At 36.2% G+C, this 23,434-nt stretch overlaps 1 protein-coding gene across 2 annotated transcripts in view; it reads left to right on the top strand.

The window, feature by feature from the left end:
* Nucleotides 1–4,820: 4,820 nt before the first annotated feature.
* The window catches only part of LOC107587571 (guanine nucleotide-binding protein G(I)/G(S)/G(T) subunit beta-1), a 33,094-nt gene continuing 14,480 nt past the window's right edge, over nt 4,821–23,434 (top strand). Inside the window, exon 1 of one of the 2 annotated variants that reach the window (XM_016275391.1) lies at nt 4,821–5,228. The gene's annotated coding sequence lies outside the window, so the exon portion shown is untranslated. Of the gene's footprint in view, nt 5,229–19,537; nt 19,634–23,434 lie in introns of those variants that run through there. The other variant, XM_016275390.1, reaches the window with a different exon arrangement.

The raw sequence follows: 23,434 nt of genomic DNA, 5'->3' as shown, positions 1-23,434 counted from the left end.
GAATTAAAGAATATTTTAGTAATAATTAAAAAAATTAAAAAAATTTTTTTTTACAAATTAATAATTTGTTTGCTTGTTCATTATAGGCATACTAAAATTAAATGAGGTAATATTATTTATTAAATAATTATTAGTAGTACATCTGCTTGTTTTCCTTAGCAATACTTAACTAAGGACTATTTTGTTAATCAAAAAATAAATAGATAAAATAAAATACCCTAAAATGCAATTATTTATAATTTATATATTTATTTATATAAAATATTACTGTGTTTGATATCAAAGTTTTGAGGGTGTTTGTTTCATTGTAGCCTGCATCCTGAGTTTTTAGCGTCTTTCATGGTACAGAGCCATCAAACCCTGGAACCTTTCGCTTTTAAAGGTGCCTTTACCTGTCAAAACAACATTTTATTATGACTATTAAACATCTGTATTATTAAAGTGCCTTTTATCCAACATATGTGTTGATGCTATGTGCAAGCCGCTGTATGTGGGACAACTAATCCTTGACTAAAATTAATCCAAAAGATGGATGGATTATGAATGATGTAATTCTAGAAATGGGCTCAAGACTAAAGCACATCCGTTGCCTAATGTTTTGTAACAATTATTAAAATGCCACTGTCATGTATTCATTGTAGTACACAATCTGCAGATGGCGTCCTCCATATGCTATTCAAAATATCTTCCTGGCCAACGCTGCCTCCTAGCGGTGACATGCATTAGTGCTGATCCACTCTAATCCTCTTATATGTCTGTTTATGAAACACAGGCCAAACTGCTCTCAAATTAACTGTCTAACGTGCTAAGAGGAGGGGATACAGAGTAAATATAATCCTTAGTTACAAGATAATAAATGTAAGCAATTATCTTCAGAGATTAAAAAAAAAAGTCCTACATGTGATCTGACTGCACATTCCTTAAGTGTCTTTTTCAGACAAAATACATAAAATTATCATCTAAAATATTATAAACTTTAGACTATGTAACATGCAGCATAATGGATATTAAAGCTAAACAGACAGAGCGCCCTCAAGTGGCCAGTCCAGGGCACCACAACCAACACTGTGACAAAAGTACAATATCCACACCAGTGCGGTGACTGTCTGCCACAAATACTCTTCAAAACATTCGATTCATCTGCGCCGCCACACAACCCACGCAAGGAAGATAATTCCGCACACAGCAGCAATTTCAGGTTTTCAAACAGAGATGGCGACAAAGAGGCAAAACTTACGGACTGCAGCATTAAAGGGGTCATATGATGCTATTTTTAAGATAATTATTTTGTGTATTTGGTTTAACAGAATATGTTGACATGCTTTAATGTTCAAAAAACACATTATTTTTCAAATACTGTACATTATTGTAGGTCCTCTATGCCCCGCCACTCTCAAACACTTCATTTTCAACAAAGCCCCCTCCTTTGAGAAGCGCAGTCTGCTCTGATTGGCCAGCTGACCCAGTGCATTGTGATTGGCCGAACACCGCAAGCACTCGTCGGAAATGTAACGCCCCTTACCATAATCGCGAGCTTCAGCTTTCAAAGTAAATATCAAGACAGTTAATAATGTCGTTAGTTTTACCATCAGTTCAAGCCCGAAAGGGCAACAGAGTTGCGTGACAGACACAGTGATGATGCAGTACACAAGCCGCGGTTAAGACAGCTGACGTGCTGTGATTTCTGACAGACAGTTCACTCTCCTGTGATGTGACCCTGTTCCCCTCACACACACACACGATGCGTTTCTCTGCGCTGCACAAAACTCCGCATTTGAACAGTCAATAGCAAATACTTAAACTAATAACAAAACATACTTACAGTCGCTGATTCAGAAGCGCCAGATTGTCATAGCAAAGTCAGAATTCCCGGAAGGCCAAATAAAGCGCTTTTGCTTTTCGCACTGAAACACAGCGTCTCCCTGTCATGCTGCATCAACACGACTGCTGTTCCTGAAACCACGCCTTCTTTCTTTGCGTGCACATTTGGGCGGCATTATGCTAATATTTCCACATAGTGACGTAGATATGTGGGGGGGTGTTAGAACGAGCCGTTTTAGGTAGGCGTGGTTGACTCTTAACTTTTATAAAGAATATCTCTTTGGATTTGAGACTTTAGTCTTTGCAACTTTACAGATCTTCTTTATGCACCAAGAGCTTGTAACACTCCAAAGAGAAAGGAAAACTTGAAATCGCATCATATGACCCCTTTAAATAGTAGCATACAATAAATACTGATGATATTATTATGGTAATGAATATGAAAATCACATAATAACATGACTTCGGCATGTTTTTGACAGGTTTTGTGAGATTTAATATAGGTCATATTCAAAATAAGAAATTATATGTTGTTTTTATAAAGAAAAGGAAAACTATTGGGTACCTTTACAATTTCTTTGCATCGTGACATTATTTTCTTTTCTTTTCTCTCTTAATTCACATTACCATTAAGTCTAAAATGGACTTTATTGTGCTAAATGTTCAGTCAGATGGTATGAATAGTATGAAGGTAAAAACAACATTTTTCACCAAACAGGATATTATCTGGTGAATCCCAGCTGTCAACTGCAAAATATATGTCAAATAACTCTTTGAGCACATTAAAGTTGACATGCAATGTCATTAGCAATCATTTTACATCCATATTGTGACATATTTCTGAGTACACCAGGAAACTAAAAATAAAGGAAGGGACTTGTTTTTATCCATTGGAGATCAACTGGACATTTAATCATCTCTATATGACAGGTGGTTTGAGAGGAAGGATGAAAAATAAGTGTTGTAATGTCAGCTGAAAAGGGAAGCAGAACATCTGTTTCATGTTGTAGATATTCATGACGCCATGTCACTGTGAAACATTAATGACTCAGGGCCCGAATCTAGTGAACTAAAAAGAAGTTCTGTATAATTTTACCAAAGCTCCTCTCATTGTCACTATAAGGTTGGTGAAAATACTTCTTAAAAGCATCACATAATTGCTTGAAGTTCCCGTAATTCTTGGTTTCAACACTAAAAGAGGTGTTAAAATGCTCTGGTATTATTAGTTTTGGGAATATAATACCAAGGTATTCTTTGAAGTGCCTTGAAATACAATGCAAAAACCTTGGTCAGCGATGGTCAACAAACTAACAAATGAATACCAACGTACTGCATGACTCACTGGACATGTTAATATCATGTTTAACACTAACAAGTACTAAAATGTACCATGGCACTACTATACCTCCCATTAGGAGCATCACTTTATTGCACTGAAAAACATCATTTCAACAGCCTTCAAACAAAATTAAAGCTTTTCCTCCACTATTTGAAGTTTAGTTTCAATTTGGTTTTCTCTTTTGTTGTTGTTTTTGTTGTTATATGAGGAGAATGGGGCTAGTTGTCACATGTCAAATACTGGTTTCAAACACATTGTTCAAAACCCTACTTGAATACATTCAGAGAGTCAACTATATCCTCCTGAGACCCAGCTATGGAGTTTTTGCCTCTTTTCTCTGAGACCTCACACGTCACAGTTTTAAGTCTGGATGTCCTGTACGGAGCACATTCAGGGCTTTCCAGAGATACCAAACGATTGGATGTTTCACCGAGACCACTCCCTCTCCTTGGTTTTTAAAAATGGCTGACATTAACTGTACATCCTTATGGAAATATGATAATATTTTGTAATTATAATTTAAATCTGATTAATTTTCAAATTGTTTGTCATAAATCAACATCTCAGGAAAATGTTATGGGGTTTCAAATCAAAATATGACTTCCTGTTATGAAACAGGACATCATTTTATACATGTCCACTGTAGAGGACACCAGGACTAAAAGCATGTTTATTATACATTTTGGGAGACAAAAGAATTGAATAGGAAAACAAATTATATATCAATATTCTTATGAAATATTAGATATTATTATGAAAATCTGGCCAATTACTACTCCCATTATTACACTTCTTTTTTCAACATGCTGTCCCAACAGCACTTTAATATGCAAATTAGATACAGCGTATAGATAACATTGTGCTTAATGGGAAAACCAGTTTATGGAATTTTTACAGACATATTGCGTGAAGCAAAATGGTATATCAAATAATTTTGCTATATATTTTATAACATAGTTGAGAACCATCCTTAAAGTTAGTTATATTAAAAAAAAACTAAAAATTGATTGGTGATTTAAAAAAAATTCCCATTGTTTTTGCCTTTTCATGTCTACTCTTGTCATTTTATTTTTAGAAAAACTGAGTCCTGGTGTCCTCTACAGAGGACACAGCATAACTTACGAATAAAATGTACTTTTTCAAAAATGTTATTTTACCATTTTTTTTCTTATGCTCTAAAAATGTAATGACATGAAGAAATACTAAATTCACAAAGCTTTTTATTTCTGGTTCTCATGAGGATATAATCAAGGTAGATTTGACCCCTTTTAATGGCAGGCTTCCGTAGTATAAAAACTTACATGGCTATTGGGGCATGTTGTCACAAAAGGCCAACATCTGTTAAATAACTTTTTTCTTTTTTAATGATAAGGGTGGAAACGTTCAATTGCCTTTTATATTCATGTCTTTAAGTTGTGTGCCTATAAATGTAGATAAACTCACAGAAAAATATTTTCTGGAGTAAAAAAGTGTGACATCTAGCCACAGTCTTCTTCCTTACAAGTCTTTGCTCAAGTGTAATTTATAAGTTTACGTTATAGTGGTATGTCTGTTGTATAATGACAAACATGCAATGTAAATAACCTTAGTGCAGCTGTGTGTACTAACGTTGCTAAATTGGCTTGGAAATGTTTCTGTCAATTCCATTCCTGCGTAAGCGCGCGGCTCTTGTCGCTCGCGGCGGCGTGGGGTTTCCCAGAGCAGACTGCAGGGTTACCGCGCCCATCTCCGTCTGATGGCCGGATGAGAGGTGAACTGAACTGGAGAGAAGTGCTCCTTCAAGGAAGGCAACGGGAAGTGGCCACCGACGGACTTATTAGTTGACCAAAGTCTGCAACCGGACATTTATGACTGCAGTTTTTCATCGCAGTTGAGATCCCCCCTCAAACAGGCTCATTTCCCGCCCGCTGGAGCGAGTTTTGTCGCTGTGGAAGTGGACTCGGTACTTCTCCCGCTGCTAGTTAGCGAGCTAGCTCGTCTTGTTCGTTGATGCGTGGATTTGACAGCCACACTATCGGTTTTTTCGGTCAATGCCATATAAACAAAGGCCATTTACGACTGAGAACAGGTATGGGACACTATATGTTTATTTCAAGTGTGTGGAACTGGTTGTTTCGTTTAAAACGGACGAATTTGTTGGATAAAATGCTGGTCACCATAGAGAATGAAGGGGGGTGGGGTGAGGCGCAGGTAACGTTAGCGGCTAGCCGACCGATTTACATAGACAACAATGCCAGGCAAATCGACCAAAAACAGCTATTTTAAACAGTTATGTACGTTTATGCTTTTCTAATATGGATTTGTAGTGCATTTAATCGCTCAATTCGTTATTATGGCGTGAATGGAGTCCGCTTGCTAGCATCTAAAAACGGCGTTAACGTTACCTCAGAAATTAAACCGATCGAGGATTGTGAGAAATCGGTCATGTGGTGCTTAGGGACATTTTAAAAGCATCAAAGGTTGATTTTGGGCAAGGGTGGTAAGGGTTTTGGTTGAGAGGCTGATCTGTAAGCTAACTGGCTAATTACTGGAGCTTCTGCTGGCGAAATATTCGGCTTTTCAACCCAGCTAGGCCTTCCTCTGTGTTACAGAATCGAGGATTTTTGCTCGCCAAGGGCTGGTCGAGACATTGCCGTGTACTGGATGTTGAATATTGATCGAATTGCAGTCGGTAAATAAAGATTAGTCATTTATTTCTTCACCCGATCGTGTATTACAATCTGCACCATCTGGCTGAATATTACCAGCAATTCTAGTGTGTGCGTGTCTTATTTATATATTTAACTTGCGTGCAAATTGATTTATTATGTGAGTCCAAATGGCTTAACATGAATCCCAGTGTACATTTAAGAGACTTGGCGTGTAAGTCTTTATTGCATTAAGTGTGCACTGCTGCTTTTAACTAGACTTTAAAACAACCTAATTGGATTTCCTTAACTATTCCTAAGTCTCTTTTTAAAAGGCCTTGCTGGTCAGGTACAAAGGTACACTGCCTCCCTCCCCGACATCTCAGTGATGCTCCACTGCGATCCTCCCTAAACTGCTTTTGCTGACGGTAAAGCCATGTTAAATGTGTTTTCTCCTGCGACCCGGCCAACATTTATCACAGTAATGCAGCAAAAAGCGCCGCGGCTCTTCAGATACGCGGAATGAATGGAGCCTGATGGCCTTTATTATCGCTGCTGGAATATTTTAAGAACGGGCGAGCAGCTTAGTATTGAGGTCACTATTAAAGGGATTGGTCGGGGAAATATAGGCTATGGGATAAATATGTTGCGCCCCCTCCTTTTTTCCCCTACCGATCGAGTTTGCTTTTCTCTTCGCTGGCATTTAGATAAAGGAACACCGTTCATGAATAAATAAACGGAATCAATGAATTCTTCAATGTGGGGCCCAAGAACAAGATGGCGTCCGTAGCCTCTCTCCGGCTTCCCTCTCCGCACTCTTATCAGCATGCCGTTGCTGTAACCCGCTGAAACGGCGAGGAAATGCACCGTACCGCTGTAAACACGGCGTAAATAATCCGATGCAAAAGTTGATGCATTTTGGGAATAAATGCTCTTCATGTGTAAGTGCACTAAAGCTGCACGTCTATCATTTTACGCGAAATGAATTGTGAAATAATCGCCTGTCGAATAGTATTTCGAGTGCGTTTTTGTTTTTAACTCGTGCTATTCAGTGCTCTGCACTTCTGCTGATGTTTTATCTGTAGAGATTTCTGTATTAAAATGCACATAACGCTCACGATAGCATGTGTTGTTTAGTTAATGCGAATTTATAAGGTTTATTAATTTGAAACGAAAGCAAAATGTGTGCTGCACTGCCAATATTGATTTTATAGTTGTGAAAGCCTAGCAAACATCCTGCTTTTTGTCCATCCGAGTTGGTTCCCTTGAATTCATATTCAGTTCAAGTTGATATACATTTGTCGTATTTATTATATTCAGTGTTCATTTTTAATTTAATGTTATATTTTCTAACGCATTACTTGTAATCTATAGGCATTTACATGTTGGAAATCCTTCTGAATGGGTTATGTGTGATCTGCATTGTTTGCTTGACAATTTTGAATTGAATACACTAGGGCTGGGTAAAAAATTAATTGATTCTCATTTTTACGGAACGATATCAATTCTTAAATCCCAAGAATCGATTGGTCTAGCCTGTTTTCAGTTAATGGACGGAACGTTAAAGGGCACTTCCCATCCAATATATCGCAATAAGCATTGTGCTTTGGTACTTTTAATATGAAACAAAGTCTCAAATTTCAAATTCTTTCCATTGTATTGCAGTATTCAAACAATAAATGCCATTTTGGCGCTGTTTAATGTGGAGTGACCGATCGCTGTAGCCCTCAGTTCAACAGATGCGGCAGCGCGAGGTGCACATGAACTGATCATCTCCTCCACATTAATACCAGCTTCAACACAAAATAAACATGACTAAACATCCGAAGGTAAGTTAAAAGAAAGAGTACAACTTTACAATCTGTATCCTGTCTCATGTAATCGCTCAATCAGTGTTTCAGCCTCGCAAAGACGTCAATATAACGGCTTTTAAACGCATTTACCTCAGAAAAAAACATATTCGTGACCATAAACTCATTAGTCAGATAGAAAAATAAACTGCAGAGAGGGTCGTTTTGCTAAATATATGCACCATATAATATATTCATTATAAATATTTATTGTTCTACAATGTTTAGTTTATGTTTGAATAAATCCATCAAGTTTTTATGACAGCCACCATTGTTTGGGCCTATATTTCAAAAAACGAATTGAAGTAGAAATATTATGTAATTGTAACTATTATTTAAAAAACTTCATTAGGTGTAATTTGAACAAATCAGTCAATTTTAACCATCAATATTATAGTAATGTAGTACCAACTGACTCATGTATATTTTACAGCATTTGTTTTACAGCAATTGTGTACAGCAAAATTTGGCATGTACCTGATATATATCCAAAAATAATCGATATTGAATCGCATCGAATCGCAAGCTTGTGAATGAGAATCGAATCGTGAAATTTGAATGTGAAAACCCAGCCCTAGAATACTCACTTTTTGTAATTTATTTTTGTAATTGTGAGTAACTTAAAAAGCAACAATTTGATTCCCATTGGATGCCTTAGAAGCGGAGAAGGGAAGGGCTATGATGGCAAAATTGATTTCTGTTCAGATAATGGAGTTTCTGAATATAATTTTTTTATTTACATGTTGACACCCATTTGTCATGCAGTCATTCAGATGTTGAGATTGTTCATTTAAAATCACTATATATCTTTCTCCTAATTCTAGTTTGAAGCATTTTTCAAGTTTTCCTTAAAGGTGATTCCTGTAATGTGGATCTGAAGCAACTTCATTTGTCATCTTTTCTGCCTAAAATATATGTAGAATTCATTAAGACTAGGGATGTAACGATTAACCGCGAGCCGGTTGAAAATCGATTTAAATGTGAAGATTCAAATCGGTTGAGATGCTAAACAAATCGCGATTTAATTAGGGGTAGGAGTTTATATGAATGTATGTCTGAGGGGGACTTGCTGTCTTTCAATGGTATTTTTTTCATTTTTTCTTGCCTCTGTATAATGCATTTTAATGTTCATAAGTGCAGCGCTGCTTTGTTTACAGCGAAAACCAAGGAAACGCTTTAAGAGCCTCATTCAGCTCGTCTGCTGTTTGTTTCATGCAGATATTTTTTATGCATAGTTTCACAAAACTGAAGTCAAACCATTCTGTTTTTACTTCAAATTTCGAAATTATACAATCAAAATTAGATTAAAAACTGCTCATGTTACATGTATGCAGCATCTTTGTTTGGATCGTGATTAAAATGCAGGGGTTGCCTCTAATTTTAAATGGAAAGAGCTCAGACAAAGCCTTAGTTTGTTTATATGAAGAGATTTCTTTTATTTGTGTTACTTATTTATTTGATTTGGGGCTTGTTTTAAAATTTCAATTTAGTTTTGTTATTTACATTTACATTATATTAAAATTTTGTTATTTAGCCTTTCATCCAAAGCGACTAACAAATGAATTGAAGCAATCAAAACCAACAAAAGAGCAATAATTTACAAGTGCTTTTAAGTATATTATTATAGTGTTATATTTCAATTTCACAAAGAAACGTGCAGTATTTTGTCCAAGCAATAATAAAAGGACACATTTAATTTAATAATTAATCTTAAAGGGGTCATATGATGCGATTTCAATTTTTCGTTTCTCTTTGGAGTGTTACAAGCTCTTGGTGCATAAAGAAGATCTGTAAAATTGCAAAGACTAAAGTCTCAAATCCAAAGAGATATTCTTTATAAAAGTTAAGAGTCAACCACGCCTACCTAAAACTACCTCACTATGTGGGAAGATTTGCATAAGGCCGCCCAAATGTTCACGCAAAAAAAGAAGGCGTAACTTTTATTCTCGCTGTAGTATTGTTGCTGCTGCCATGTCGTGAAGACGCTGTGTTTCTCGTTGTGAAAGCGAAACTACTTTGTTTGGCCTTCCAAAAGAGGACACGACTAGAAATGAGTGGTTAAGTTGTAGGGTAAACGTACCTATTAAGCTCATGTACCCATTAAGCACACTTCCATATTTGAGCTCAGATTATAAAAAGAAAAAATTTATTATCATACTTGATGTCTTAACAAATTGATGTTTTTTTTACTACATACCTCCTGTAATTTCAAATCAATCAGATCATTGCACACTGAGATATGGTTTTCCATGCGTTCACACTGTCTGGTGGCCATTTTGAAAGCTGTCTGAAAACTTTCACCAAAAGAGGAACCCTTTAAATGTGCATTTTTAATATATTTAAGCCTTTATTTTGGGTAAGTTTCACTATTTATTGTAAAATTTTAGAGATTAATTTTTAGACTTTTGAAGACTATAACCTGGAATTTGGATGTGGGTAATAATTACAGTTAGATCCAAAAGATAGTTTTAGCAACATAGTGCAGATGCTACAGAACACAGTTAGCTGACTAGCTGTATAAGATTGTGTGGTACGCTAATATATTACTTCACAGGCATTACTGGTTAGTACTTTTACATCCATAATATTAAAAATTAACAGTTTATTGCTGGTCTACTATACTGCAGTATTTTTTAAAGATTTCATATTATTTTAAGGTGAGCTTAAAGGGTACTCTACTGTGAAAATCACACCGCTTCAATGTGACATCAATAAGACAAAGTATTATTTCAATATATAGATATTGTTAATAGTAGTTTTTTCATAATAAAATATGTATAAACTTAATACATGACCTATATTTATTTTGCAAAATCTTGTCATTTTGATAAATATTACGTGAAATTTATAAAAAAATTGCTTCTGCTCCCATTAAGCTCAGTGTGCTCTCTTTAAGCTCTTCCACGTTGAACGTCTATGTAAATACTTCATAAACTTTAAATATAAACTGATGGTTGTCACTTTAAGTTAAGTTAATTGATTTTCTGTGGAATCTGTCAACTCAAATCTGCAGACTGGCTCTGAACTTTGGCAACTACTGTGAACTTCTCCAGACTGTAAATCTGTGGAAAATCAGGGCAACAATTGTGTAGTGTATTCCAGCCTTAAGAGACTATAGATAAGTTGACATCCATTTAATAAGAGGCTTCATAATGAGGCTAGTTTCTGTGTTCATCCCGTGAATGAAATGTTTTATTGGTTTGTTTTATTTGATTTTTGAATTTGTGTTACTTAGCTGAACATGGACTAGTCTAGATGTTGCAATGTGCTTAAATGATACTTCATTATATAACCGATCAAATGGAATGCCTTGTTGCTTGATTTTTGTGTTCTGTTTTTTTTGTGATTGACTTTGTACATTCCCCAAATTTTTTTTTCAATTATTCTTTAAAAAGGTTGTTTAAAATAAACAAGAATTTTAAATAAAACATGATGTGAGCTTAATGGGAATAGGGGTGTGCTTAAAGGGTTACCCATTAAGCACAGCTGGACTTTTTGCATTTAATGATGTATATCTTAATTGAAATGCTTTTGTCATTTAAAATGTATATATTTTTGTGTGAGAGATTAATCTTTTATTTTAACATAACTTTTTGTACTGAAACCAATATCTTGTGCACTAAAAATGTCTCAATGTAGATTCTGGTTAGCTTAATAGGTACGTTTACCCTATTTACAACACTGTTCCAGAACAGTTCAACCCAAATATTCAGATGTGTGCAGCACATTTTATGGAGGACTGTTTACTGATCCTGGGAGAGTAGACTACAATGCCGGCTGTTCTGACTCTGTAAGTACGTTTTTTAAATATAAAGGATTTGCCACTGATAATTCAAACGCGAGTTCTGAGCAGTGTAGAGTAGCACTTGTTGTTTGTCATTTCTCTGATCACAAATGCAGACATGGTTTTGTTTACGCGGCGCAATACAACGCAACGCGTAAAAAGACAGTAAGTCATTTATCAGTCATTATAATCCGTAATTATGTCCCCACTGGATGCAACAAATGCCTCGTTTATAATGGGTTTTACATTTTTTTTGTCTCGTCGCTCTGGCCGGACAGGGTATCACAGTATGGTAAGGGGCGTAACATTTCCGTCACACGCTTGAGGTATTCGGCCAATCACAACGCACTGGATAGCTGGCCAATCAGAGCACACCTCGCTTTTCAGACCGATGAGCTTTGTAAAAATCAACGTTTTTCAGAAAGGCAGGGCATAGAGGAGAAACAATAATGTACAGTATGTGGATAATAATGTTTTTTTTAACCTTAAACCGCATAAACACATTTCATTACATCAAATACACAAAATAATGTTCTTTTTAGCAACATCATATGATCCCTTTAAATCTCATTTTGTTAAAAAAAAATTGTGAATCGAATCGTGAGTTGAGTGAGTCGTTACATCCCTAATTAAGACGAGTAATAAAAGTTCAGTAATTGGTTAAATTCAGAGTGCAAGCTCCTAAAACTGTCCCACAAATTCTTAGACTGCAAGCCCAGCTCTGGCCAGCTGTTTTTCCATGAGTGACACTGAGAGGGATTACAGATTTTACTGTACATGGATTTTAGCTTTTAGGATTAGAGGCTTGGATAGTGATAGTGCTGGTTACTGTCTTTCCTATGATCCAGCTTTAGCGATATGCATTTTATTTTTCTTCTGTTAATGCCTAATAAGCTGCATCATCCTCTAACAGTTGAAGTAATTTATGTTGACAGAATAAAGTTCTGTTTGGAGATCAGCGGCAATGTGCGTTGTCAAGTAAAACACTTTTAGCGCGTTTGCATCATTTACAAAAGTTTTGGTGAAATGTTTTCTAAAAGGATCTAAGAAAGATTTGCCCTAAAGTGACCTGCAAATACGCTGTCTATGGCACCTTTAGGCCATTTCTTACAGCTCTCTTTTTGTCCTGCAGTCAGCTGACTCTGATCAAGTGTTTGTTGAGAGTTGAGAGGGTGAGATTGAGCTCTGCTAACACATGTTGATGCTTACTGCATTCAACTATTCGACTTTGCTTTGTGCTATCTTATACTCTGGTATATATCTGGTATAATATTCTTTGCAGGGCTCCAGACTAACAAATGGCACAAGCGCCACTATGTTCTACAGATGGTGGCGCCAGGAGCAGGTTTGGTAGCGCTGGGAGTGGTGTGTGGGAGTATTAAAATATAGATGTTAAGTGAAGTGAAGTGACATGTGGCCAAGTATGGTGACCCATACTCAGAATTAGTGCTCTGCATTTATCCCATCCAAAGTGCACACACACCGTGAACACACACAAACCATGAACACACACCCGGAGCAGTGGGCAGCCATTTTTTGCTGCGGCGCCTGGGGAGCAGTTGGGGGTTCGGTGCCTTGCTCAAGGGCCCCTCAGTCGTGGTATTGAAGGTGGGAGAGAGCACTGTACATTCACTCCCCCCACCTACAATCCCTGCCGGTACAAGACTCGAACCCGCAACCTTTGGGTTACGAGTCCGACTCTCTAACCATTAGGCCACGACTTCCCCTATCACGACTTAGATAATTTAATCAGAAAATGCTTTGCTTTAATAAGTGCAGTTACTAATAATATTACATGTTTATTTTTCTTTTATTTATTGTTTATACAGATTAGACAGAAACACTAAGCTTGAGTTAAGATGCATACAAAATTTACTTTTATTAACAACAGTAACGGGTGCAAAATCTAAAATGTATATAGAAAATGTATACATTTCACTCTTATTAAATGTACCATTATTCTTCTAGTATATGGAACTGACCAACTGCAGTGATTGTGTGATTTAGTAGCAAATTGAAGAAAAGTTTTTTTTTCAAGGCACTTTGTGACTTTTCTTACTTCATGCACAAAAAAAGTGTAAAATTCTGACAAAATCTGATTTCTTGATGATTTGATATTTTATAATAGTGATTTTATAATTTCAAAATATAAATAAAAAGCAGAAATTAATGACTGATAAGCCAATAAATGCTCATCTGCTGCCGTCTACTGGTTATAATTGTGATTTGATGTATTTTTTATTTTATTTTACATAAGTGTTTGACCATAAAAGTATATTTTGGTCATCCCATTAAAAATAACATTCAAACTGGATAATTTTAGAGCTTTAAAGTGCTGGAAATAGTTGTTAAATGCTTGAAAGTCATTGAAAAGTGCTTGAATTTCTCTCTCAAACAGTTGTACAAACCCTGAAATGAATGATGTAATGCATTCGACTATTTCTACCACAATACCATGGTTACAGTTGTTACCACTTCTGGTTTCCTGACGTGTGTCAGCACTGTTTATGACAGAATTCTGTGCAGAATTTGAATGATTCTCACATGATCTTGCAGCAACCTTATCATTTTGCGGCGAATTCAAACGCTTCTCACTGGATCTCGCAGCACTGTTGCATCTGTGCAGTAACAGTGTTGCGATCTCAACTTTGGCTCCTGAGTAAAGTTGTTTTGAGCTCGGGCAAGTTTGTTTGCGTTGTGGTCCGAGCTGATAAACGGTTTAGTTTACCTTTCTTTTCATTTGCTGTTTGATGTTTCTCAAATGTAACAGAAATGGCAGCGCTTATGAGTTGGACAACGCGGTGGTCGCGCCAGTGCGACCGCTCCCAAAAATTAGCCCTGCTTTGGCACAGAATATTCAGTATTTATGCATAATGAAGTTTAATTTTAGCAGACAATAAGAGGTGAACCCTACTCATGATGTGGCTTTGTAACACTGAACTACATCATGTTTGTGTATATTGATGACAATATCAGTATCAGCCAATATTTGTTATATCTTCCTTTTTAAATGGTCAGCATCGTTCTGATTAACCTGATACTGTAAGCCTGTTATGTCCAGGCTTATTATTTCCATTCTTTGTTTTCAATGAAAAAATTGTTCTAAATAGTTCATAAATGGTCATCAGCGGTTCATTTTTGTTTTACTTTTTAAAGGTGATCTGCATTAGCATGATTAGGTCAATATTGGAAGCTGTTAATATCGGAGTTTTAAAAAAAAAAATTTTTTTTAAGTATTTGAGTTAATTTTTTGCTTTTACTTCTATGCTGTTTTCTAATAAAATTATAAATCTTTTTCTGCTTTTGTTTTCAGGGCCTTTTTTCATTTTAAGCTTTTCTATGCTGCGATTTCAAAGGAAGATATTACATTTTAAAATTAGTTTTTTTTTGTTATGTCTAGGGATGCAACGGTTATATATTTTGTTGGTACGATTATTGTCTGAGGAATAATCATGGTTTTGCGATTATGATGATTATGCATTTATTCATTTCCCAACATTACTAATGTATAAAATCACATGAACACTCTTTAGATATTAAAGTGTTATTTATTGCTGGCTTTTGAAACAGAAATAACACCGTAACCAACAATACAGCAAAAAATAATAATAGAAAAGACAAATAAAAGTCCATCTCTCCCATTGGAATTAAAAAAAGGTGACGTCTGCTCTGTAAACATCCATGACAGTATTTCTCTTTTGAAAATAACAAATGGAAATAGATCGCAAAAGTATTTAATGTTTTCAGTTTGTACATTCTTTAAATTTCTTTTGGACCTGGGGTAGAGACTTTGGAAACATGGTGAAAAAAAATATTGTTGGTTTTTACTTATGAATAATACTACAACCGGGATAGTAAATAACAAAGTTAATGAAGTAGCCTATTATTAATATTGACTTTATTTGTCCCACAGGGGAGACTGTTACTAATGATGGAAATAAACTGAAATATTGTAATCAAGTGTCATCCATACATAGCCTATTAATTTTAATAATCATTATAATTATTCATGTGATTTTACATGTGGCCTGAGAAAATCATGTCTATTATTTTGGTTTTTGAGATCGGAGATCGTGCTGCGCACGTGTACAAACATTCAGGAGGACACAAACTTTTTGAGAATGCTGCCCTGTAACTTTTATTAATAAAATAGATTAAATAGCCTACTGGAGAGACGCACAGATGCAGGTAGCAGGGCTCTACGCTTACTTTTCTTTTAAAAAATAAAAATTACTTAAAAAAACTAAAAAATTTTAGGAGCACCTTCTAAACAATTATCCAAAATTTTATCAAAAAGTAGCCTTTCCATTACGAGGCGATATTTGACTTCTCTAACTTTATTAAAAGTATGTCATCTTTTGTCAAATTCTTAAAAAAAATCTCTTATTTACACCCTGTCTACACTTTGCTTATGAAAGGATTCGTGAGATATGTCTTTGATACATTACTCATTCGGGTCAGTCGCACTGGTGCTCCTAAAATATTTTCAGTCGCACGCAGTAGTTTTCAGTCGTAAATGCTTCGCGTCAGGTGGTCCTTATCTTCACGTCGTGCATTAAAATCGTTCAATGTACAGCAAGCCGTGCATTATCCCTTATGTATTCGCTCTTTAGCAGCAGTTTTTACATCAATATTTAAATGACACCCTGGTCATTCTTGGTGTACCCAAAATGGTCCCATACTATCGACAAGCATTTCTCTGGTGGAAATAAAGCTTCGCTGTTTAGTTCCTCTGTCACAGTTCATCTAATGCATGTAGTAGCCTCCGTGCCTCTGATAAGCACGTCAATTTAAGCTGGTGCACCACTAGTGTAACTTTTTTCGTTTTGCGCAAGCTGCAACAGTTCCGTTCTGTGTAACAGAAACACTCGGTTTAGCGGAACCTTTACGATTAATTAACCGTGACGTTTTAAAGCGCGGTTAATCGCGAAACCAGTTAATCGCTGCATCCCTAGTGATGGCAAAATTGATTAATTTTCGCAGAACTTTGAATAGTTGAATAGAACCATGAAGAGTTAACGCAGGCGATTTGAATTTTTTCAGTTTAACGCGTAAAAAATATTTAACACAATTAACGCAGGGGCGGGGCTAGGGTAACATTTAAGAATATGTCTCTGAAATGGTTTTCAAAATTGTCCTGGAGCAGCCCAGCACTGTCTCACTCATCTAACACACCCAATTTAACTCGTCAGCTCATTAATATAGACTTTAAGACCTGAAGTGGGTCAGAAAAGGTAAAAAGAGTTGAGAAAATATGATGCGTGTCAGATCCATGCCACGTTCAGCAGCGGCAGCTCTTAAAGAAATAGCAGCCAAAACAATAATAATAATCCGCTGCTGTGAAGTTTATTAATCAAAGGACAAAGAAAAAAAAACTGAAAAAATAATATTTATAGCTTTAAGGATTAATCTATATTTAATTTAGTGTTTGATAACTTCAATTTCTGTATATTTCTGCTGAAGGGCACAGGTAAATATGACATTTATTATAATGGGTTTATGTGAAGATTGTTTTAAGTTCACTTAGGCCTGGGCGATAAAACGGTATCAATATTTATCGACGGTACACCTTCTTCGATAACGGGGGGAAAAAATCCTATATAGTGCACGATATAGGCACGTGCTATGAGTGATGCAGACAGCACAAACACACACATGAGTGCTGTGCCTGCCTGTGATGAGGAGATTCTGAGTAAAGAATGAATATTAGTCGAATTTAAAATAAACATTTGCATTTGAATGCAAAAATAGTACAATCCAATGTTAGATGTGCATCAGGAAGCATCATCAGTGGAGCACGAGATGCGGTGATGTAAGTGACGTTGTAGTTTAATATTTTGTTAGTCTAGCCCACGAGACGCGCCATTGCTGTGTTTGTTATTCATTCAAAATATTAGAGAAATATAGAAGCTCAATGCCTAGAAGATCTTGATTAGGTTAAAACCGAAACCAAGCCATTCATATTTATCGACGGTACACCTTCTTCGATAACGGGGGGAAAAAATCCTATATAGTGCACGATATAGGCACGTGCTATGAGTGATGCAGACAGCACAAACACACACATGAGTGCTGTGCCTGCCTGTGATGAGGAGATTCTGAGTAAAGAATGAATATTAGTCGAATTTAAAATAAACATTTGCATTTGAATGCAAAAATAGTACAATCCAATGTTAGATGTGCATCAGGACGCATCATCAGTGGAGCACGAGATGCGGTGATGTAAGTGACGTTGTAGTTTAATATTTTGTTAGCCTAGCCCACGAGACGCGCCATTGCTGTGTTATTCATTCAAAATATTAGAGAAATATAGAAGCTCAATGCCTAGAAGATCTTGATTAGGTTAAAACCGAAACCAAGCCATTCACACAGAACGCATTTTCAGCACATTTTCTAGACGGACAAATACAACTGCTGCACTCACGTCTCACACGAGATGTAGACAGCCATGCAAAGTTAAAACAGTTTAAACGTTTTATTTTAAAGGTTTTTTTTTTTTAGAAAACACGTCGCAAATTTGTGGAGGTTTATTTCTTTTCACTGCGTCTCATATGTTTTTAAAGTCTGCGTGAACCGGAAGTTGCTGCGACTTTATTTCAGTGTAGTAACGTATTTCCAGCTGAAACGGAATATTGAGGAGAGGGCGTGGTTTTATTTTGGCACTCCTCCTCTCTGTCTCTCACTCATAGCAAACTAACGGTTGGAGGGGTGTGTTTAAGGATATTCTAACCAAGCCGTCAAACTGACGTAATCCGAGAAGGAATGCCATTCCAGAGCGGAAGCAAATGTTCAGATTTTGATTAAAGATTACCAAAACACACATTTTTTTCCAGCGGATTAACTGGCATGGATTAACTGTTCAAATCAAGACTTGTAATGTGCGCTAGTAAAGTAAATAGTCAATTTTGATTTCATGCGGACTTTAAAGGCAATCTGTGTGATGGGCGATTCGGCTCTTTTAAGCAATTTTATGCATTTAAGCAATGCATAAATACGTGATGCTGTTTTGTTCATAATTGTTTATGCAATTTACGAAATTATATTTGAGTTAATTTAGATGTAATGCACGTTTTTAATAAACAGTTACTTCCTTGCATTGACAATTTAATGTGCTGCAGTATTTTGCTCATTGCGCCCTCCTGTGGCCTCGGGAGACAAGCCAAAAGTTTAACCTATTTAATCTGCATATAAAACATTAGAAATTAGATATTTGTTTAAGTTTAATTTTGTTTTTGACTGTTAAAACTAAATATTTTTGGTGTTTGTCAATAAATTTAGTTAATTTAAAAATACAGTGGTTAAATGTAAACATTTTTCTATTGCTCTGTTTTAAAAAAGGTTAGAAAAAAGTGTCAATAATTATCGATTCCGAACGATAGGAAACATTATATCGTTGATACATTTTTTAGCTATTTCGCCCATCCCTAAATTCACTTAAATTAGAAGTTATTTTTTAAAGTCTAATGTAAAGTCTAATAGCTCTCAATTATACTGTAATGTTGAATGGCTATAGTCAATAGTTAAATATTGGGGTGGCAATTTTTATAGAGAAATCAGTATTGGTATCATTGATACTGAAAAGAGATACCATTAAACAGATATTAAAAAAATACTGTCTATGTTGTTTGTACATTAATTTGAAGATAGAATGTGAAATTATTGTAACAAGTATATTTAAAAACTTTAATGTTAGGTGGGATTAATCGCAATTAATTTCAGAAAAATGTGCGATTTTAATTAGTTTAAAAAAAATTATTGATTGACAGCACAAGTTTTTTTACATAGTAGTTTTTTTCCACATTTATTGGATTGATATTAAATGGCAATAATATTAGGTCCCCCCCAATTCAAGCAGTGGTCTCTTTATATGCATAAATAAAGATATATTTACATTTAATATAGATCATTGTTCGGGTATTGACTAAATAAAAATCGCTATCCGTATCCACCAAACTTAACATATTGGTTCCTCTCTGATAGTATTCATGTTGGGTTGAGTAGTTGTGCTGTACTGAAGGATGAGACTTACCTTTTGTAACCATGTCATTTTGATCAGCAAGATTAGAGGACTTAGGCGTATTGTCTTGATGCAGGCCCATTTAAGAGGTCAGCCAATCGGGAAGAAGCATGTGTATAGGAAAGGATAAGATGTTCACCAAGAGAAACATTTTCTGGCTGTCAAACACAAGGAGCCTTGTGCAAGCCACGTAAGGTAAGAAATTCAGAGTACAACCTGAAACTTTAAGGAACTTTTAAAGGTCTCGGCCACATGACAGTGATACTGGTGTCTCAGGAATTTCTCAGCAAGTAGCAAGAAGTTACTTGCAACGTGCTTGTCATCATCAACATACTTTTAAATATTTTGTCTCTGTTAGCTTACCATATACTTAGTCGTGTTGAGTTTTAAGTATGTTTTCTTATCTGCTGCCTTTATCAGTTTTTTAGTTATGTTTGCTATGTGTGTAACTTCCCAAATGTTCTTTAATCGTTTGATCACTCAAGAAACCCTACATGGGATGCTTAATTCTTTCATTGGGTGACGTTCATGAAAACTGTCGAGAACTGCATTTTTCTTCCAATAGCGTATCCGTCTTGCTAGTTCACGCAGCCAACGTTCACTTTTCAAACATGGAATCATTGATTTCACAATTAGGACATGGCATAATGCACCAGAGTGCAATGGCAATTACAGGAAATGGATCCAACCAAATTTTTAGTGCTCCAGTTAGATTGCCCGACCACAGACTTCTGGGAGTAACGAGCATATGTGTGGCTTCTCCGTTATGCAGTGCTAATATCACTCAAAAGTACTGATCATTGCCTAACGGTCCACAGCTGATCCAAAGCATGTAAATTATCGTAATTTCTTCATCCTTTCTCCCATCAGCCCTTCCCTGGTCTTGATGTTCTTCTGGACCGTCTTTGCTCAAGCTTGAACCTCCGTTTATCTTGCTCAAATCAGGACGACTAAGACTAGGCTAATGGGAAAGCTGCTTGAGAATTGAGATATTGTGCTGCTGCAAATTGTTCTATATTTGAATTAAAAGTCATTTTTCATGACTCTTTTCTAAAGTAGGTCATGCGATGTTGGCCTAGAGTGGTCAATTCACCCATTTGTAGAACATGAAACAATATTGGGATGTGCAAAAAGGCCCCTTTTTTAAATATATTTTTTTATAAATATTCGAGTTGTTCAGTTACCTACTAAGGACCCAAAGTTAATCTCTATGCATTTAAAAAGTGTTATAGTCCTTGATGTCAATTTCACCCATTTGTAGAACATGAAACAATATTGGGATGTGCAAAAAGGCCCCTTTTTTAAATATATTTTTTTATAAATATTCGAGTTGTTCAGTTACCCCTACTAAGGACCCAAAGTTAATCTCTATGCATTTAAAAAGTGTTATAGTCCTTGATGTCAATTTTGTATGCACCAGCACTTTAAAGTAGTAATATGCTATCAGTAATAGTATGTTCTTGAATGAATAGACCATAAATGCAACTTGGCCTTTTTTGCTCATCCATATCTTCCTCCGTATATATGTGGAGTAGCAGCACATTGCAGTGCACATGACCATGAATGTGCCACAGTTGTACATGCGTTAATTTGACACGTTTGTCCATCATTGTATCTCCTGCAGCATGCCGATCCTTTCCTTGCTCTTCGTGTACCTCTAAAATGAATCCCATCTTTAACTGCCTTTCTCCAGCATTAGATGCGTACACTCGGATGGCCCATTAAAACAGCTGCCTTCATCAGCCGTTTTTCTGAGCGCATGAAGGATTTGGGTCAGCAGGATAGGTGCTGCTCTTCCTATCAGTGTCCCTGGTGTGTCTTAACTGGATTTGCCTGAAGGAGCTGAATCAAGCGTGTCCCAGGATTATCTCAATGACACTGTGGAGAGAGAGGTGTGAAACACGGCTGTTGGCTGGGAACGCTAATAGGATGAGAGCTGGCCTAGAAGGACTCGCTGTTGTCAGTCGAGTGCGTTTGCTCTAAATCAAGATTAAAACAGACAGGCTTTAAGGGTTTCAGAGTGTGTCAGTTTATTTTTGTAAAGGAATTGCTGTTTGGAATCAGCATTTCATCCTGGAAACCAGACAAAGAATAGTTTCTTACTATAAATATTGCAGCATATTAACCTTTAATTCTAGCTTTTATAGTCGATTGTCATTAGTCTTTTGGATGAAATTAAAATGACCCTATTTCAGGGCTCCAGACTGCGACCATTTTTCCTGCTGGTGCGACAAATTTTTTTTAAAGGTCGCACTGGTGCGACTGCCAAATTTGTATATAATTATATTTAAAATTAATGCACAGGCGATTTCGTTAACGGCGCATCCAGTCAGTCTCTGTTTTTATGAGAAACATCAAACGGCAAACGAAATTGAAAGCATAACGAAACCGCACTACTCATTTGAACTGCACAGCGGTTGAGTGTAGTAGAGCCTGGTTTATACTCGGCGCATCGGCACGAACGTGAAGGTCCACGCAGCAAAAATGATGCGAATATTGAGGAAACGATGGAAGGTTTTCAAGCTAAAGTAAAAGACCGCTTCTTAAACCAGAGAAGGTGAACATGTTGGTATTCTTGTGGGGGAAAAAACATTCAAGCACTGTCACAGTTTAGTTTTACTTTTCTTTTTGTTTTCATTTTGAAAAGCTTATCTTTGCTGTTTACCTCACGTTATGCTATGGAGACTCTTTTATTTTATTTTATTTGATTCCTCAGTGTTTGCTAAACGTACTGTAATTTATTAGTCGTATATAATACAGCATGTGGTGTATGCCATGCCTCATCTTATTTGTTTTTGTTAATAATCATTTTGTAAGCTAGTTTGTCATTGTATCTTACGATTTTATTGTTGTTGTGCTTTTTAATTAAGAATAACAATGAATCCATCTTTTTTGTTTTAGTCTTAAAAAGTGAGGTGTGTAGTAGGGCTGTCAAAATGACTGAAAAACTAAATTCGAATTTTCCACTTAAATACTGTTTAAAATAATGTTTATAAACCATATATAATTAATAAAGTTGCTTTAAACAATTAGAAAAAAAAACAGCACCATGCATGTATGTAGTGCTGGGCGGTATGACTAGAATTTTTCAAAATTATACCGGTTTCACGGTACATGATGGTATTTATTTTTTTCATGCATGACTGGGTGTTAAACATATTTTCTACTGATTGAGAGAGGAAATACTGCAGTATATTGGCTTAGAATGCCCTATTTTACTGTCTTGATGAATGAATATTGTCAAAAAATACCACACTAAATAGTGACTAAACACGACCCCTTGTAATACATGTTAACCAGGAGTCACTCTCATTTATAATCACGGCATTGTCTGATAAAATCAACATGCATCTACACTAAAGATCGGCTATGCGGTTGTTTTGGCTGTATTACTTTTTTGTCTCATGCAGCGCGCACTGCCTGCGTCTGAGTAACAAACTAAAACAAACAAAAAATTGCATGTGATATTAACAGACAAACTACGCTCATATTTATAATTCCAAACAGTCAGTGAGTGACAGGTGCTTGGAAACGCTGTTTTGTACTCATTTATTGACGAGTCGGCTGCGGTGCTTCTCTGCCGCTCACTGCACAGAACAGACGTCGAGAGAGGTGACACTTCTCCGGGAAAGTCAGACCTCGTGTTCGCGGGACAGCACTGGCGAAATCTTCCAAGTGTACCATAGCTAAGGTTTATCCAAAAAAGTCGCTAGGTGTGTCAGTATGAATATTCTATGGAAAAAAGCTGCGTGAAGGGTCTGAAAGTTGCTAAATCTAGTTCTAAAGTCGCGCTCGTGTGTGTGTGAGATGCGGGAGCTGATGGCAGGGGGCGGTGGATATTTGTGGCAGTCAATGTGGATATTGTGGATGAGTTCTTCTGTCATCATGTTCTATTAGTTCTACAGCTTCAGTTTCGGAACTTTCACGCTTAGTAGCACATACAGCTGTTCCCTCACCACAGTGCAACAGTGAAAAGGGACCCCTTTCAAACAGTGT

This window comes from Sinocyclocheilus grahami, unplaced genomic scaffold (assembly GCF_001515645.1).
Source record: "Sinocyclocheilus grahami isolate Dianchi unplaced genomic scaffold, SAMN03320097.WGS_v1.1 scaffold94.1, whole genome shotgun sequence".
NCBI lineage: Eukaryota > Metazoa > Chordata > Actinopteri > Cypriniformes > Cyprinidae > Sinocyclocheilus > Sinocyclocheilus grahami.
The sequence above is the reverse complement of the archived record's forward strand: the minus strand, read 5'-3'. Positions and strand labels throughout refer to the sequence as shown.